We start from the raw sequence: 17,232 nt of genomic DNA, 5'->3' as shown, positions 1-17,232 counted from the left end.
TCCAGGGATTTTATTTCCTAAATGCTTGATTTGAAGTCAGAGATTTTCACACCTAAAATAATAAAATTTGACTTCAATTTTATAGTTTTTTTTTCTCTTCTGTATCAACACTGCAAGATCATATGCTTAAGTAGATGTATTAATGTCGTTTTGGAGCCTTAAAAACTATGAGTTGAATTTATCAAGCAGTGTAGGAATTTAGCGTTAAAAAGTCACAACTTTTTACTTTTGCTTATATACAAAAATGTGTGATTTTTTTGGTCTCTTGTCACCAAGCTCGCCACTCACCACCACCGAAAAGTGGGTGGGGCTCTTGCTGCAAAGGGGCGGACCATCAGAGATGAGCAAGATTTAAGGGACATGGGCACTGGTCTTCTTAAATCTGCCCCTATGTTACAATCTGCATGCACATTTACATGCAAATTTCCACCTTACAATGCAACTGGCAAAGTCCAATGCACAATCTGAAAAGAGTATATGACATAAATATCATGCTGTGGATTAGCAAATTTGAGTTATCCAAGGCATGAGGCATGAAAGGCATGAAAAGTTGTGTAAAATCTCATTCACAAGCAGGGCACTGTACAACATGAGAACCCGGTCCCTATAATCTTATATTGTCAATGTATTCAGGCTAAAACCTTGAATAAGACGAAACAAAAGCATGAGATCCAGCACATCAAAATATGCAGCTTTAATGGTGAAAACGACACACGTACAGGCAGTTGTCAGACGCGTTTCGAGCGCATGCGCTCGAAACGCGTCTGACAACTGCCTGTACGTGTCGTTTTCACCATTAAAGCTGCATATTTTGAAGTGCTGGACCTCCTACTTTTGTTTCATCTCTTGGTGCGTCCCTGGCCGGGCACGGGTCCGTGCACCAAGTTGGGAGAGGTTGAGCTGAATATTGTTTCTCTAAAACCTTGCATACCCACAAATCACAAACTTAAAGGGGTTATCCAGGAAAAAACTTTTTTTTCTATATCAACTGGCTCCAGAAAGTTAAACCGATTTTTAAATTACTTCTATTAAAAAATCGTAATCCTTTCAGTACTTATGAGCTTCTGAAGTTGAGTTGTTCTTTTCTGTCTAAGTGCTCTCTGATGACACGTGTCTCGGGAACCACCCAGTTTAGAAGCAAATCCCCATATCAAACCTCTTCTACTCTGTGCAGTTCCCGAGACAAGCAGAGATGTCAGCAGAGAGCACTGTTGCCAGACAGAAAAGAACAACTCAACTTCAGCAGCTGATAATTATTGAAAGGATTAAGATTTTTTAATAGAAGTAATTTACAAATCTAAAAAATGGGGTATGTGCAGCTCACAATATAAATTAATCGAGGCTAAATGGAAAGTATTTACACCAAAAAATACTAGTACAAAATAATATATAAGGAAAAAAAGGGGGGGGTACCAAATGCCTCTAGACTAATACCATAAAATGGTACATGATGATGAAATTACAGAAAAGATAATAAATAGGACTGTGCTTCACTTTAAATGATGTACAAATTTAATATAAAAAATTGCAAATAGGACATAAAATAAATAATACAAATCTAATACAAAAATGCCTCCTACCACAGGGCCCTTGTGGGGAGGTGAGATAATTAAATACAAAACATATATTAAAAATATTTTAGTAAAAATTATAGCATGTGAATTACGTTCTACCGCTATCTCAATAATTGTAAACCGACATAGTATACTTTTGTGCGGTATACTCCGTTCCCATGTGATTTAGAACAGTTCACAAAGTGATATAGTTACCAACTCCTCAGGGTGGTTTTGGCTGGACGTCCGAGAGATAAATATATGAGGACTGTATTCAGCGCTTGCGTGCGCTTACGGTGACGGGCCCGGATGCCACAGGCCAAAAAAGGTCACCGGTCACGGAATAATGGCAGGCTCGATGGCAGATGCAATGGAGGCTTTATCCAGCGCTGGCATGCGCTTGCGATGACGGGCCCGGTTGCCGCAGGCCAAGGAGAAGTCACCGATCGCGGAGTAGCTCCGGAGATGTAGATATACTCGGAGATATATGGATCTTGCTCCGGAAACAGGGAAAGGAAAGCCTCGTGGAAGATCTCTCGGCGTCTGGTGGAATGGCGGATGAATTACAGCCAGGTGTACAATCAGCAGGTGATGGAGTTGTATCGGAGATAGATGATGGCGGTTTGTAGATTGCGGTAGTCATGCAATAGATATTTCTTTCTCTAGACGCGTTTCAGGGTACTTTATATATGACCCTTTCCTCAGTAGAGATATCTTTAACAGTGAAGCTCAAAGTCCTTTTATACATGTTACCTGTCTAATTGTTACAGGTGTGTTTCTGTTTAAATCTGTTTAAGGTGCGGAAGATTTAAACAGAAACACACCTGTAACAATTAGACAGGTAACATGTATAAAAGGACTTTGAGCTTCACTGTTAAAGATATCTCTACTGAGGAAAGGGTCATATATAAAGTACCCTGAAACGCGTCTAGAGAAAGAAATATCTATTGCATGACTACCGCAATCTACAAACCGCCATCATCTATCTCCGATACAACTCCATCACCTGCTGATTGTACACCTGGCTGTAATTCATCCGCCATTCCACCAGACGCCGAGAGATCTTCCACGAGGCTTTCCTTTCCCTGTTTCCGGAGCAAGATCCATATATCTCCGAGTATATCTACATCTCCGGAGCTACTCCGCGATCGGTGACTTCTCCTTGGCCTGCGGCAACCGGGCCCGTCATCGCAAGCGCATGCCAGCGCTGGATAAAGCCTCCATTGCATCTGCCATCGAGCCTGCCATTATTCCGTGACCGGTGACCTTTTTTGGCCTGTGGCATCCGGGCCCGTCACCGTAAGCGCACGCAAGCGCTGAATACAGTCCTCATATATTTATCTCTCGGACGTCCAGCCAAAACCACCCTGAGGAGTTGGTAACTATATCACTTTGTGAACTGTTCTAAATCACATGGGAACGGAGTATACCGCACAAAAGTATACTATGTCGGTTTACAATTATTGAGATAGCGGTAGAACGTAATTCACATGCTATAATTTTTACTAAAATATTTTTAATATATGTTTTGTATTTAATTATCTCACCTCCCCACAAGGGCCCTGTGGTAGGAGGCATTTTTGTATTAGATTTGTATTATTTATTTTATGTCCTATTTGCAATTTTTTATATTAAATTTGTACATCATTTAAAGTGAAGCACAGTCCTATTTATTATCTTTTCTGTAATTTCATCATCATGTACCATTTTATGGTATTAGTCTAGAGGCATTTGGTACCCCCCCCTTTTTTTCCTAATTTACAAATCTGTTTAACTTTCTGGAGCCGGTTGAGATATATATATATATATATATATATATATATATATATATATATATATAAAGTTTTTTCCTGTATAACCCCTTTAACACATATTGATAGCTGTACAATAAAAACAATGACAAAAACACAACAAAAAATCATCCCAAAAGTATAACTGTGCAAATCCCATTAAAGGACATCTGCAGCGTTACAAACACTTATCCCCTATCCTCAAGATAGGGGATAAGTGTTTGATCGCGGGGGGTCCGAACGCTGGGGCCCCCAGCGATCTCCTGTACAGGGCCGTGGCTCTCCCGTGCAGGGGGCGTGCCAGCCGCAGCATGACGTTGCGGCCGGCACGCCTCCTCCATACATCTCTATGGGAGAGGCGGGGAGGCAGCATTCGTGCCTCCCCGCATCCCCCATAGGACTGTATGGGGACGGGGAGGAGACGGGGCATCACCGTCGACCTCTAGGTCGACGCTACGTCACCATGAGTGCTTATGGCGGTGCCCCGTTAGGGAGATCAGGGGGGGGGTCCCAGTGGTCGGACCCCCCGCGATCAAACACTTATCCCCTATCCTGTGGATAGGGGATAAGTGTAATGCCGCTGCAGTTGTCCTTTAAGTGCCAACCCTAAATGAGAAGTTATTTTAAGCATGTATCTAATGCACATGACCTACTACGTGAAAAATGGGTTAAGACAGAAATCTTCATTTTTAAATAGAGTAAGAGGGATGCAGTGACCCAATAACCCATCCTCGTGACTCCCCTCCCTCCTCCTCCTGCCAGGTGTAGTTCTTCTGTGTGACAGCGTGAAGTGGCTGTAGCCTCGATGCTCAGTGGTGGGAGGGAAGGTAGCCCCAGGCCAGACTGCTTCATTACGGCAGATAGCTTGACAAGGCAGCCGTCAGCCACAGTGCTCTGCATTGTGCTAGCGCCTCTTTCCTCGTTGACACGCATTCGCTTCTCTTTAGGAGACCTGTCCTGCTGTAGGTTTTATGACTTGTCTTCTGGGCAAACAGATTCAGCCACCAGGCTCCAAATCGAATTACATCCTTTCCCTCCCTTATTCTTCCAACCTTGACGCTGATAAATCACCTATTCCACCTGCACAGCTATGGGGCTCTAAAGACCGGATAACGAGAGACAGCCTACAGCATACTGCAGGGCACTGCTGCGCCAACGAGCAAAATTGGGGTCAGTTATGGACAACCGGACACCGGGAGGCCGAGCTATTTCTCTGACAGTCTCACCGGGCTTTGTCCAACACTTTCAATGACACAGTGGCCTTGGACGTGCTTGTTATATTAACATTTATTTCTAAATGCTCAAATTGTTCCGGGGATCTTTGTCAGGTGCTAATAGAGCGACATTCAAAAAAAATACAAGAAAATGCACAAATCGATGCAAAACCTATTGACGGCCCAGCTTACAGGGAAATGCAAAGCAACTGGGGTTATTTATGAGGCTGTGATAATGCCATTCAGAGGAGCAATTAAACTCCACTGTAGTCAATAGAAGTTTTTGCTCTCTTGTTTGAACAAATAAAGGCCTCAGAACCCATAATGCTTTGTATTAGCACTTATTATATTTCCCATAAAACTTTGCACATATCTTATAGTTGCACTTATAAGACTATGTTACAGACTATATAGAAAAATTGGGGCTCATGACTCTGAGCCCCAATTTTTCTATATATTTTGTATAATTTTTGGCGCCTTGGGTACAGGTGTTATTTGGGCAGCCCGAGTCACAGGTTGTCTGGGAGATAAGAGCCTCTCTAATATTTCTTCTATGTTTTAGAATAGATTAAAAAAAAAAAAAAAAAGTCCCTGAATGGTCCTAATAAGTTAATAAGTCAAGGTATGAAATCATTTGTAGTTATATCAGTTATTATCAGGAAAAGTTGGTAACAACCAATATGACTGTCACATTAGCCCACTAGAGCATGCAGCAATACAGAACAGTTAAAGGGATACTCTACTGGCCAGTGTTCCGGCTGCATTCGGAACATTTAGTGTGCGAGCTGTGGGGGTCGGCCACGCCCCCTCATTACGTCAGGCCATGCCCCCTCAATGCAAGTCTATGGGAGACCTGCACTGAGGGGGCGTGGCCTGACATCACGAAGCAGCATGGCCGACCCCCGTAGTGCATGCACAACGTTCGGAACTAAATGTTTCAAACGCAGCCAGTGGAGTAGCCCTTTAAGGCACCACCCAGAAGCCACTGAGAACCACCCCTATGACAGGTGACAGATTCCTTTTAATTAAATATATACATATAACACAATTTGAGGTATCACATCACTTGACGGGTTCACACAGAGTGCTGATCTCTGATCTGAAAATAAAAATCTCAGCAGTGTCACCCACATTAACCTGCTAGTACTGCCTGCAGGTGATGCTGATAACAAGGGTCTTTCCCTTTGTGGTGCCATTACCAAGATAGCCCTAAAAATCCTATTTTGTAAATTAGTTTCTTTTGGTGCACTCAGGGCATTCCCTAGTTCAGTGGTCTCCAACCTGCGGACCTCCAGATGTTGCAAAACTACAACTTCCAGCATGCCCGGACAGCCGTTGGCTGTCCGGGCATGCTGGGAGTTGTAGTTTTGCTACATCTGGAGGTCCACAGGTTGAAGACCACTGCCCTAGTTCCTTAGTGCACAGGTATACTTACTTAGCTGGTCACAGATGTCGACATTTCACCATGTGAACATAACCTTACTGATTGTTGCATTAAAGGAATTATCCCCCCCAAGGTGATTTTAGTATGTACCTGGCAGACAGTAATGGACATGCTTAGGAAGGATCTGCGCTTGTCTTGGGGCTAAATGGCTATGTTGTAAGATTACAATAACAATGTGGCTAGATTTTTGTGAACTTGTATTTCCTGTTTGACTGTTATTCTTTTGACTACAAATCCCACAATTCTATTTTCCTCCTTCCCACACATCAGCCACCCCACCCATTGGAACACAAATGAGCTGCAGACCTGTGGTTTTCAATCAGGGTGCCTACAGCTGTTGCATTAGTTGCAGATTGATCCCTCTCCCACCAAGCGTTCCCTCCACCCATTAAAGCAGACAGGCTCCCTGTCATCAGCTGACTAGTGATGTCAGGTCTCGGCCGCATTGCAAGCTGGGAAAAATCTGAGACAACAGTCATTGTGTATGCTGATAAAAATAAATATTGGGGTGAAAATCACAGAAGAATTGTGAGAAAACCGTCACACACAGGTACAGACACTATATTATGAACTACACTAACTTTACACCCCCTGTAGCATAGTCAAATAAAAAAAATTCCCGGAATACCCCTTTAAAGTTCCATAACAATCTCATTGAAAAGTTGTCCTACATATTGTTTTGAGTTACAGACTGCGTTGCCCCCATTCAGTTCTGCACAGAGCATACCAGTGATTTGCATTCTGGGAAGTCTAATCTGTACTAATCAGGAATGTGTACATGCAATGAAGCACAAAATTGCCTTATAGGACATCAACTAATGTGTATCTGTCAACAAGCTACCCTTTGATTTGTAATCATTTGGACTCTTTAATAACATTCATATTTAGTACACAAGGACTTCGCCGCCGCTATATTGGACAGAAAAGTAATCTAAAGAAACGGCGACCAACTTTGGAAAAGCAAAGTAAGGACAAATGTGGATATCTTGATTAGACAACAGCAGCAGCTGGCAGACTGGCAAAGTGTTGTGCGGGGGGCAGTCAAGCACACTCTTCCTGTACGCTCTTCCACCAGTCTGCCACCTTGTTATTGAACTATGAGGCTGGCATGCCTTCCCTTCTTTGTCCTTTCTTAACAGGTCAATGTCGCAGACGAAAGTAAAAAAAAAAAAAATTTGTTTACAGGAAGGAACGCTGCAACAAAAATAAAGAGCAAGATAGACTAAATAAATATATATTCCGTACATATATTAAATAACAAGTATGAAGAAAACATAAAACAATTAAACGAACAAAAAAAAACTCTTTTGTATGGAAGAAACAGATAAAACAGAATTGTGTTGAATATAACAAACACAATGGGGGAGATTTATCAAAACCTGTGCAGAGGAAGAGTGGTGCAGTTGCCCATAGCAACCAATCAGATTGCTTCTTTCATTTTCCACAGGCCTCTTTAGAGGCCTGTGGAAAATGAAAGAAGCAATCTGATTGGTTGCTATGGGCAACTGCACCACTCTTCCTCTGCACAGGTTTTGATAAATCTCCCCCAATATTGATAAATATGTGCATTTACAGACTGACCTACAATGATAGCATATACTCCAATTGGGTTATATGTAAATACTGGAGAAAGTATTTTCTGCACTTAAAGGGGTACTCCAGTGAAACACTTTTTTTATTTTTTTATTCAACTGGTGCTAGAAAGTTAAACAGATTTGTAAATGACTTGTATTAAAAAAAATCTTAATCCTTCCAGTACTTATTAGATGCTGAATACGACAGTGGAAATTCTTTTCTGTTTGAAACACAGAGCTCTCAGCTGACATCACGAGCACAGTGCTCTCTGCTGACATCTCTGTCCATTTGAGGAACTGTCCAAAGTAGGAGAAAATCCCCATAGCAAACATATGCTGCTCTGGACAGTTCCTAAAATGGACAGAGATGTCAGCAGAGAGCACTGTGCTCATGATGTCAGCAGAGAGCTCTGTGTTTCAAAAAGAAAAGAATTTCCGCTGTAGTATTCAGCAGCTAATAACTACTGGAAGGATTAAGATTTTTTTAAAAGAAGTAAATTACAAATCTGTGTAACTTTCTGGCACCAGTTAAAAAAAAAAAAAAAGTTTTCCACCGGAGTACCCCTTTAAATCTCTGTATCTTTTACTAATTCAACAACTAAATGGTATTGCAGTGTGGTCTGTAGGCAGGGGTGTACAAAAAGGTGAAGGTGTATATCTGCCTATTACAAAATGAAAATGGACCTCACACTTAATAAATACCTCATACTGTAATAACTAGAACCCGGAATTCTTCAAATAGCAGATTCTAAATTCTTCTTTATGCTTTCCATCCAACAGCCTACATCTATGGTACATACATGGGCCTATGGGGGACTTCCTTGGTGATAAAAACATATGGTGCTTTGCCCACCCTTATCATTATGCCAAGTTTGTTCCCTGTACTAAAAAAGTGGAGCTGATGGCCATATCAATGGATCAGATTGCTTCTTTCATTTTAGAATATGAAGGGGGGCCTGGATGTTTTTCTAGAGAAATATAATATTACAGGTTATGGATACTAAATCTATGTGGATAGAACATTGATCCAGGGATTTATTCTGATCGCCATATTGGAGTCGGGAAGGAATATTTCCTCTCATTGGGCAATGGGCATCAGTCTCATGGCTTTTTTTTTTTTGCCTTCTTCTGGATTGACACAGTAGGGCTTTAGCACAGTCTGTATAGAGGTAATCTAGGCACCAGAGACCGATTCACATGCAGGGCAATCTTCATTAGCAATGTACTCATAAGGTTGTACAATGTGGATCCCTTGTATGATGGTGCTCACGTAAAATAGATAAATCCAAAATACAAACCAGCAGAAGAATATAGTAAACGAAGCACTCACCAGGCGGAATCTTCACTTGAGTCCAGGTATATTTTATTATACTCACAGAGTAAGAGATAGTGGCAGGAGAGCGGAGGACTGTGCAGGTGTGGGGAAGGAGCAGGCAATGGCTGTATCGCACACAATGAGCTTCGACAGGCCCACAAAGCGAGCCCCACAAAGCATGCCTGACAAAGTGCATTGTGCGCGATACGGCCATTACCTGCTCCTTCCCCACACCTGCACAGCCCTCCGCTCTCCTGCCACTGTCTCTTACTCTGTGAGTATAATAAAATATACCTGGACTCAAGTGAAGATCCTGCCTGGTGAGTGCTTCGTTCATTATATTCTTCTGCTGGCTTGTACAGTAGGGCTTTAGGTTGAACTTGATGGACTCTTTTTAACCTTACACACCATTATGGACATTTATCAACGGGTTTAGTCAGGTTTTCTTTACTATAATTGTCGCAAAATTGTCGCAACTGCGACTACACGATTTTTCGTGCGACATTTTGACTGGAAAGCGAGAAAAGCAAGTTTTCCTAAAATTGACTATGTAGTAATAATTTTAAAATGGACTACGGGTAGTTAGGTATTTATTAACTGCGACAGTCGCAACAGCGTTAAAAATTGACTAAATTTACTCCAGCTCAAACATGGAGCAGAAAAAGCTACTACCAACAGGCTGAAACCAGTTGATAAATACGTCGCACATAAGCAAAAAAAAAGTAAGGAAAAAATTACTAAAAAAAAGAATACATAAGCAAACATTGATAAATGTCCCTCCATGTAACTATGATCGATTGCTATGAACAACCGATCCACTTTTCCTTTGCACCAGGTTTTATAGGGCAGTCAAGCACATGTTTAGCAGCTTAATGTCCTGTCCTTAGCGTCTGTTGACTTTGTTCTTTATTCACTGATGTTTTTGTATCCAAGACCATAGAATCCATTGAGTTTCTACTTTTCCCACTACAGTTTGTTCAAAGTTACAGTCTGATGTATACACCAAGAAGGAATTATTGGAATCTAACTAAACTTTATGTGTGAATGCGATGATTATATATGTAAGCGATTACAATTTAGAGAGAAAATATAATTTTTTGGGGAAAAACTGTACAATTGAAAGGAGACTCAAGTACTTTGCAGGCCTACCTCTAGCTTGGATACAAGATGAGATTGCGTTGAGCATGTAGGCATACAAGTTCCATATGGTGTCCTGTTGCACATTTGCCCACAGATATTGCAACTGGGCCAGTAGATTCCGCACATTGATACTCTCTTAAGCAGTGACTCCCAACCTTAGTACAAAGAAGATATATCTAAAAAAAAAATGTCCACTACGGAGAACTACGGGATTGAAAATTGTATCCCCTATCTTAAGGATAGGGGATAAGTTTCAGATCGCGGGGGGTCTGACCGCTGGGTCCCCCCACGATCTCCCATACGGGGCCGCGGCTCTCTGCATAGAGAGCGCGTGTTGACCACCACACGAGGCGACGGCTGACACGCACCCTCCATTTACTGCTATGGGAGAGCCGAAGCGCTGCCTTCGGCAATTTCCGGCTCTCTCATAGCAGTGTATGGAGGGGGCGTGTCGGCCGCTGCTTCGTGCGGTGGTCAACACGCCCTCTCTAACCAGAGAGCCGGGGCCCCGTACGGGAGATCGCGGGGGGCCCCTTAGGATAGGGGATACATTTTTCAACCCCGTAGTTCTCCTTTAAGGGAGTGCATCCACATTCAGGTTTGAAAAGAGAAAACAATATTTATTATTATTATTATTTATGTCCATTATTTATGATCCATTCCAGGCTTTGGCTTCAAAAACTGCATAACAACTTGAACATGGGAATACAACCTGACTCCTACTCCCATCTCTACCTCAAAGAAGCTTGTTGCATCCAAAAGTAAATTATTCTATACTTCTTGCCAAGTGTTATGTTCTTCTAACCTATATTTGTTGACTGTTTTGTCAAGTGATTTGGAGCATCTTCAATGTAATTGGCAGCTGTCAATCCACCACTATTTTACATCCATTTTATTATTCAATATTCAATTTATTGCCCTACTGTTTACAGTACATATTACATCATGCCTGTTTTTCCTTCCTTTTAAACCATATTCACATACAGCTGGTAAACGTGATTTTGAGGTGTATTCAATAGAAAGGAACAAAGGGGTCATGTACTTACCCTTGTGACTTTTTAAATTATGCACTCCTGAGGTACACATGGCTGCTCCTCTTGATAAATGTCGGAGTACATTGATGAACAACTTTTGAAAGCCCTGCTGCACAAATCTGAGCCAGTAAACCTTCATATATGTGTCAGGTGCTCTGCACTTGGCGCATCACTGCTTACTTCAGCCGGACACACAGTATACAGCAGTACAGAGCACAATGCTGTATACTGTACAGGAGCAGGGCCACCATCATTACACTGACAGGAGTCCCTCCTTGTACAAGCTGTGCCCACGTCTATACAGCCATGGGCCGAGCTTGGCTGAGCAGGAGGTATGCATTGTATCCCTCCTTCCCAGCAAGTAGAGTTAAGTAAGGATGCTCTGCATCCCTCCATAACTCTATGGGGCCACTGCAGTGGCAATGCACGGACTGCTCTATTCAGGGCTCAGGGCTTCAATCAGTACTCTAATGGTACAGCGGCTATCCTCAAGCTATGGATAGTGGATTACTTAAGAAATGATAATGCCTGTTTAATCTTTAATCTTATGTGTTGAATTTGCATGAATAATAAGCATGGCTGGGATTTTTGGACAAAATTAGAAAAATCCTGTTGACTTGTATTGGCGGTGCAACGTGATCTGATCTCATATGGTTTTTAGTGTAGAATCCCCACTGAAATCCTCATCAAATCCACAACATGTGAATATAACCTTTAATAGCAAGATTCTCGAAATATAATATTAAGGCGTTTTGTATGCAGTCCTCAAACCAAAGATGATCTTTAAATTAGTGAAACTTCTTGGCAGTCAACCAGCTATATTCCCTTGTCTTTGAAACCAATTAGAATTTTGGCTGCTTTGTGTCATTTACTTACTAGTATCTGTTACGCCGAGCGCTCCGGGTCCCCGCTCCTCCCCGGAGCGCTCGCAACATCCTCGCTACTGCAGCGCCCCGGTCAGATCCACTGACCGGGTGCGCTGCGATACCGCCTCCAGCCGGGATGCGATTCGCGATGCGGGTGGCGCCCGCTCGCGATGCGCATCCCGGCTCCCGTACCTGACTCGCTCTCCGTCTGTCCTGTCCCGGCGCGCGCGGCCCCGCTCCCTAGGGCGCGCGCGCGCCGGGTCTCTGCGATTTAAAGGGCCACTGCGCCGCTGATTGGCGCAGTGGTTCCAATTAGTGTGTTCACCTGTGCACTCCCTATTTATACCTCACTTCCCCTTCACTCCCTCGCCGGATCTTGTTGCCATTGTGCCAGTGAAAGCGTTTCCTTGTGTGTTCCTAGCCTGTGTTCCAGACCTCCTGCCGTTGCCCCCTGACTACGATCCTTGCTGCCTGCCCCGACCTTCTGCTACGTCCGACCTTGCTTCTGTCTACTCCCTTGTACCGCGCCTATCTTCAGCAGTCAGAGAGGTTGAGCCGTTGCTAGTGGATACGACCTGGTCACTACCGCCGCAGCAAGACCATCCCGCTTTGCGGCGGGCTCTGGTGAAAACCAGTAGTGACTTAGAACCGATCCACTAGCACGGTCCACGCCAATCCCTCTCTGGCACAGAGGATCCACTACCTGCCAGCCGGCATCGTGACAGTAGATCCGGCCATGGATCCCGCTGAAGTTCCTCTGCCAGTTGTCGCCGACCTCACCACGGTGGTCGCCCAGCAGTCACAACAGATAGCGCAACAAGGCCAACAGCTGTCTCAACTGACCGTGATGCTACAGCAGCTACTACCACAGCTTCAGCAATCATCTCCTCCGCCAGCTCCTGCACCTCCTCCGCAGCGAGTGGCCGCTTCTGGTCTACGACTATCCTTGCCGGATAAATTTGATGGGGACTCTAAATTCTGCCGTGGCTTTCTTTCCCAATGTTCCCTGCACTTGGAGATGATGTCGGACCAGTTTCCTACTGAAAGGTCTAAGGTGGCTTTCGTAGTCAGCCTTCTGTCTGGAAAAGCTCTGTCATGGGCCACACCGCTCTGGGACCGCAATGACCCCGTCACTGCCTCTATACACTCCTTCTTCTCGGAAATTCGAAGTGTCTTTGAGGAACCTGCCCGAGCCTCTTCTGCTGAGACTGCCCTGTTGAACCTGGTCCAGGGTAATTCTTCCGTTGGCGAGTACGCCGTACAATTCCGTACTCTTGCTTCAGAATTATCCTGGAATAATGAGGCCCTCTGCGCGACCTTTAAAAAAGGCCTATCCAGCAACATTAAAGATGTTCTGGCCGCACGAGAAATCCCTGCTAACCTACATGAACTCATCCATCTTGCCACTCGCATTGACATGCGTTTTTCCGAAAGGCGTCAGGAGCTCCGCCAGGATATGGACTTTGTTCGCACGAGGCGTTTTTTCTCCCCGGCTCCTCTCTCCTCTGGTCCCCTGCAATCCGTTCCTGTGCCTCCCGCCGTGGAGGCTATGCAGGTCGACCGGTCTCGCCTGACCCCTCAAGAGAGCACACGACGCCGCATGGAGAATCTCTGCCTGTACTGTGCCAGTACCGAACACTTCCTGAAGGATTGTCCTATCCGTCCTCCCCGCCTGGAAAGACGTACGCTGACTCCGCACAAAGGTGAGACAGTCCTTGATGTCTACTCTGCTTCTCCACGTCTTACTGTGCCTGTGCGGATATCTGCCTCTGCCTTCTCCTTCTCTACTATGGCCTTCTTGGATTCCGGATCTGCAGGAAATTTTATTTTGGCCTCTCTCGTCAACAGGTTCAACATCCCAGTGACCAGTCTCGCCAGACCCCTCTACATCAATTGTGTAAACAATGAAAGATTGGACTGTACCATACGTTTCCGCACGGAGCCCCTTCTAATGTGCATCGGACCTCATCACGAGAAGATTGAATTTTTGGTCCTCCCCAATTGCACTTCCGAAATCCTCCTTGGACTACCCTGGCTTCAACTCCATTCCCCAACCCTGGATTGGTCCTCTGGGGAGATCAAGAGTTGGGGGCCCTCTTGTTTCAAGGACTGCCTAAAACCGGTTCCCAGTACCCCTTGCCGTGACTCTGTGGTTCCCCCTGTAACCGGTCTCCCTAAGGCCTATATGGACTTTGCGGATGTTTTTTGCAAAAAACAAGCTGAGACTCTACCTCCTCACAGGCCTTATGATTGTCCTATTGACCTCCTCCCGGGCACTACTCCACCCCGGGGCAGAATCTATCCTCTGTCCGCCCCAGAGACTCTTGCTATGTCGGAGTACATCCAGGAAAATTTAAAAAAAGGCTTTATCCGTAAATCCTCCTCTCCTGCCGGAGCCGGATTTTTCTTTGTGTCCAAAAAAGATGGCTCTCTACGTCCTTGCATTGACTACCGCGGTCTTAATAAAATCACGGTAAAGAACCGCTACCCCCTACCCCTCATCTCTGAACTCTTTGATCGCCTCCAAGGTGCCCACATCTTTACCAAACTGGACTTAAGAGGTGCTTATAATCTCATCCGCATCAGAGAGGGGGATGAATGGAAAACGGCATTTAACACTAGAGATGGACACTTTGAGTATCTGGTCATGCCCTTTGGCCTGTGCAACGCCCCTGCCGTCTTCCAAGACTTTGTTAATGAAATTTTTCGTGATCTCTTATACTCCTGTGTTGTTGTATATCTGGACGATATCCTGATTTTTTCTGCCAATCTAGAAGAACACCGCCAGCATGTCCGTATGGTTCTTCAGAGACTTCGTGACAATCAACTTTATGCCAAGATAGAGAAATGTCTGTTTGAATGCCAATCTCTTCCTTTCCTAGGATACTTGGTCTCTGGCCAGGGACTACAAATGGATCCAGACAAACTCTCTGCCGTCTTAGATTGGCCACGCCCCTCCGGACTCCGTGCTATCCAACGTTTTTTGGGGTTCGCCAATTATTACAGGCAATTTATTCCACATTTTTCTACCGTTGTGGCCCCTATCGTGGCTTTAACCAAAAAAAATGCCAATCCCAAGTCTTGGCCTCCTCAAGCGGAAGACGCCTTTAAACGGCTCAAGTCTGCCTTTTCTTCGGCTCCCGTGCTCTCCAGACCGGACCCATCTAAACCCTTCCTATTGGAGGTTGATGCCTCCTCTGTAGGAGCTGGAGCGGTCCTTCTACAAAAAAATTCTTCCGGGCATGCTGTTACGTGTGGTTTTTTTTCTAGGACCTTCTCTCCGGCGGAGAGGAACTACTCCATCGGGGATCGAGAGCTTCTAGCCATTAAATTAGCACTTGAGGAATGGAGGCATCTGCTGGAGGGATCAAGATTTCCAGTTATTATTTACACCGATCACAAGAACCTCTCCTATCTCCAGTCTGCCCAACGGCTGAATCCTCGCCAGGCCAGGTGGTCTCTGTTCTTTGCCCGATTTAATTTTGAAATTCACTTTCGGCCTGCCGATAAGAACATTAGGGCCGATGCTCTCTCTCGGTCCTCGGATGCCTCGGAAGTTGAACTCTCTCCGCAACACATCATTCCTCCTGACTGCCTGATTTCCACTTCTCCAGCCTCCATCAGGCAAACTCCTCCAGGAAAGACCTTCGTCTCTCCACGCCAACGCCTCGGAATCCTCAAATGGGGTCACTCCTCCCATCTCGCAGGTCATGCAGGCATCAAGAAATCTGTGCAACTCATCTCTTGCTTCTATTGGTGGCCGACTCTGGAGACGGATGTCGTGGACTTTGTGCGAGCCTGCACTGTCTGTGCCCGGGATAAGACTCCTCGCCAGAAGCCCGCTGGTTTTCTTCATCCTCTGCCTGTCCCCGAACAGCCTTGGTCTCTGATTGGTATGGATTTTATTACAGACCTACCCCCATCCCGTGGCAACACTGTTGTTTGGGTGGTCGTTGATCGATTCTCCAAGATGGCACATTTCATCCCTCTTCCTGGTCTTCCTTCAGCGCCTCAGTTGGCTAAACAATTTTTTGTACACATTTTTCGTCTTCACGGGTTGCCCACACAGATAGTCTCGGATAGAGGCGTCCAATTCGTGTCAAAATTCTGGAGGGCTCTCTGTAAACAACTCAAGATTAAATTAAACTTTTCTTCTGCATATCATCCTCAATCCAATGGACAAGTAGAAAGAATTAACCAGGTCTTGGGTGATTATTTACGACATTTTGTTTCCTCCCGCCAGGATGATTGGGCAGATCTTCTACCATGGGCCGAATTCTCGTATAACTTTAGAGTCTCTGAATCTTCCTCCAAATCCCCATTTTTCGTGGTGTACGGCCGTCACCCTCTTCCCCCCCTCCCTACTCCCTTGCCCTCTGGTTTGCCCGCTGTAGATGAAGTGACTCGTGATCTTTCCACCATATGGAAAGAGACCCAAGATTCTCTTTTACAGGCTTCATCTCGCATGAAAAAGTTTGCCGATAAGAAAAGAAGAGCTCCCCCCATTTTTGCTCCCGGAGACAAGGTATGGCTCTCCGCTAAATATGTCCGCTTTCGTGTCCCCAGTTACAAACTGGGTCCACGCTATCTTGGTCCTTTCAAAGTCTTGTGCCAAATTAATCCTGTCTCTTACAAACTTCTTCTTCCTCCTTCTCTCCGTATTCCTAATGCCTTTCATGTCTCTCTTCTTAAACCACTCATCATCAACCGTTTCTCTCCCAAATTAGTTTCTCCCACTCCTGTCTCCGGTTCTTCTGACGTCTTCTCAGTGAAAGAGATACTGGCCTCCAAGACGGTCAGAGGAAAAAGGTTCTTTTTGGTGGATTGGGAGGGCTGTGGACCTGAAGAGAGATCCTGGGAACCTGAGGACAACATCCTAGACAAAAGTCTGCTCCTCAGGTTCTCAGGCTCTAAGAAGAGGGGGAGACCCAAGGGGGGGGGTACTGTTACGCCGAGCGCTCCGGGTCCCCGCTCCTCCCCGGAGCGCTCGCTTCTCTCTCGCTACCGCAGCGCTCCGGGCAGCTCCACTGACCCGGTGCGCTGCGATACCGTCTCCAGCCGGGATGCGATTCGCGATGCGGGTAGCGCCCGCTCGCGATCCGCATCCCGGCTCCCGTACCTGACTCGCTCTCCGTCTGTCCTGTCCCGGCGCGCGCGGCCCCGCTCCCTAGGGCGCGCGCGCGCCGGGTCTCTGCGATTTAAAGGGCCACTGCGCCGCTGATTGGCGCAGTGGTTCCAATTAGTGTGTTCACCTGTGCACTCCCTATTTATACCTCACTTCCCCTTCACTCCCTCGCCGGAT

The 17,232-nt window shown here is 45.3% G+C and overlaps 1 long non-coding RNA gene across 1 annotated transcript in view; it reads left to right on the top strand.

Annotated features, from left to right (window-relative positions):
- The window catches only part of LOC130294049 (uncharacterized), a 50,293-nt gene extending 39,386 nt beyond the window's left edge, over positions 1–10,907 (top strand). The window contains exon 3 of the long non-coding RNA XR_008848369.1: positions 10,696–10,907. This is a non-coding gene — a long non-coding RNA (uncharacterized LOC130294049). The remainder of the gene's footprint in view (positions 1–10,695) is intronic.
- The last annotated feature ends 6,325 nt before the right edge of the window (positions 10,908–17,232 follow it).

This window comes from Hyla sarda, chromosome 10 (genome assembly GCF_029499605.1).
Source record: "Hyla sarda isolate aHylSar1 chromosome 10, aHylSar1.hap1, whole genome shotgun sequence".
In the NCBI taxonomy this organism is placed as follows: domain Eukaryota; kingdom Metazoa; phylum Chordata; class Amphibia; order Anura; family Hylidae; genus Hyla; species Hyla sarda.
Note: the sequence above shows the minus strand (reverse complement) of the source record. Positions and strands in the feature narration are given on the sequence as shown.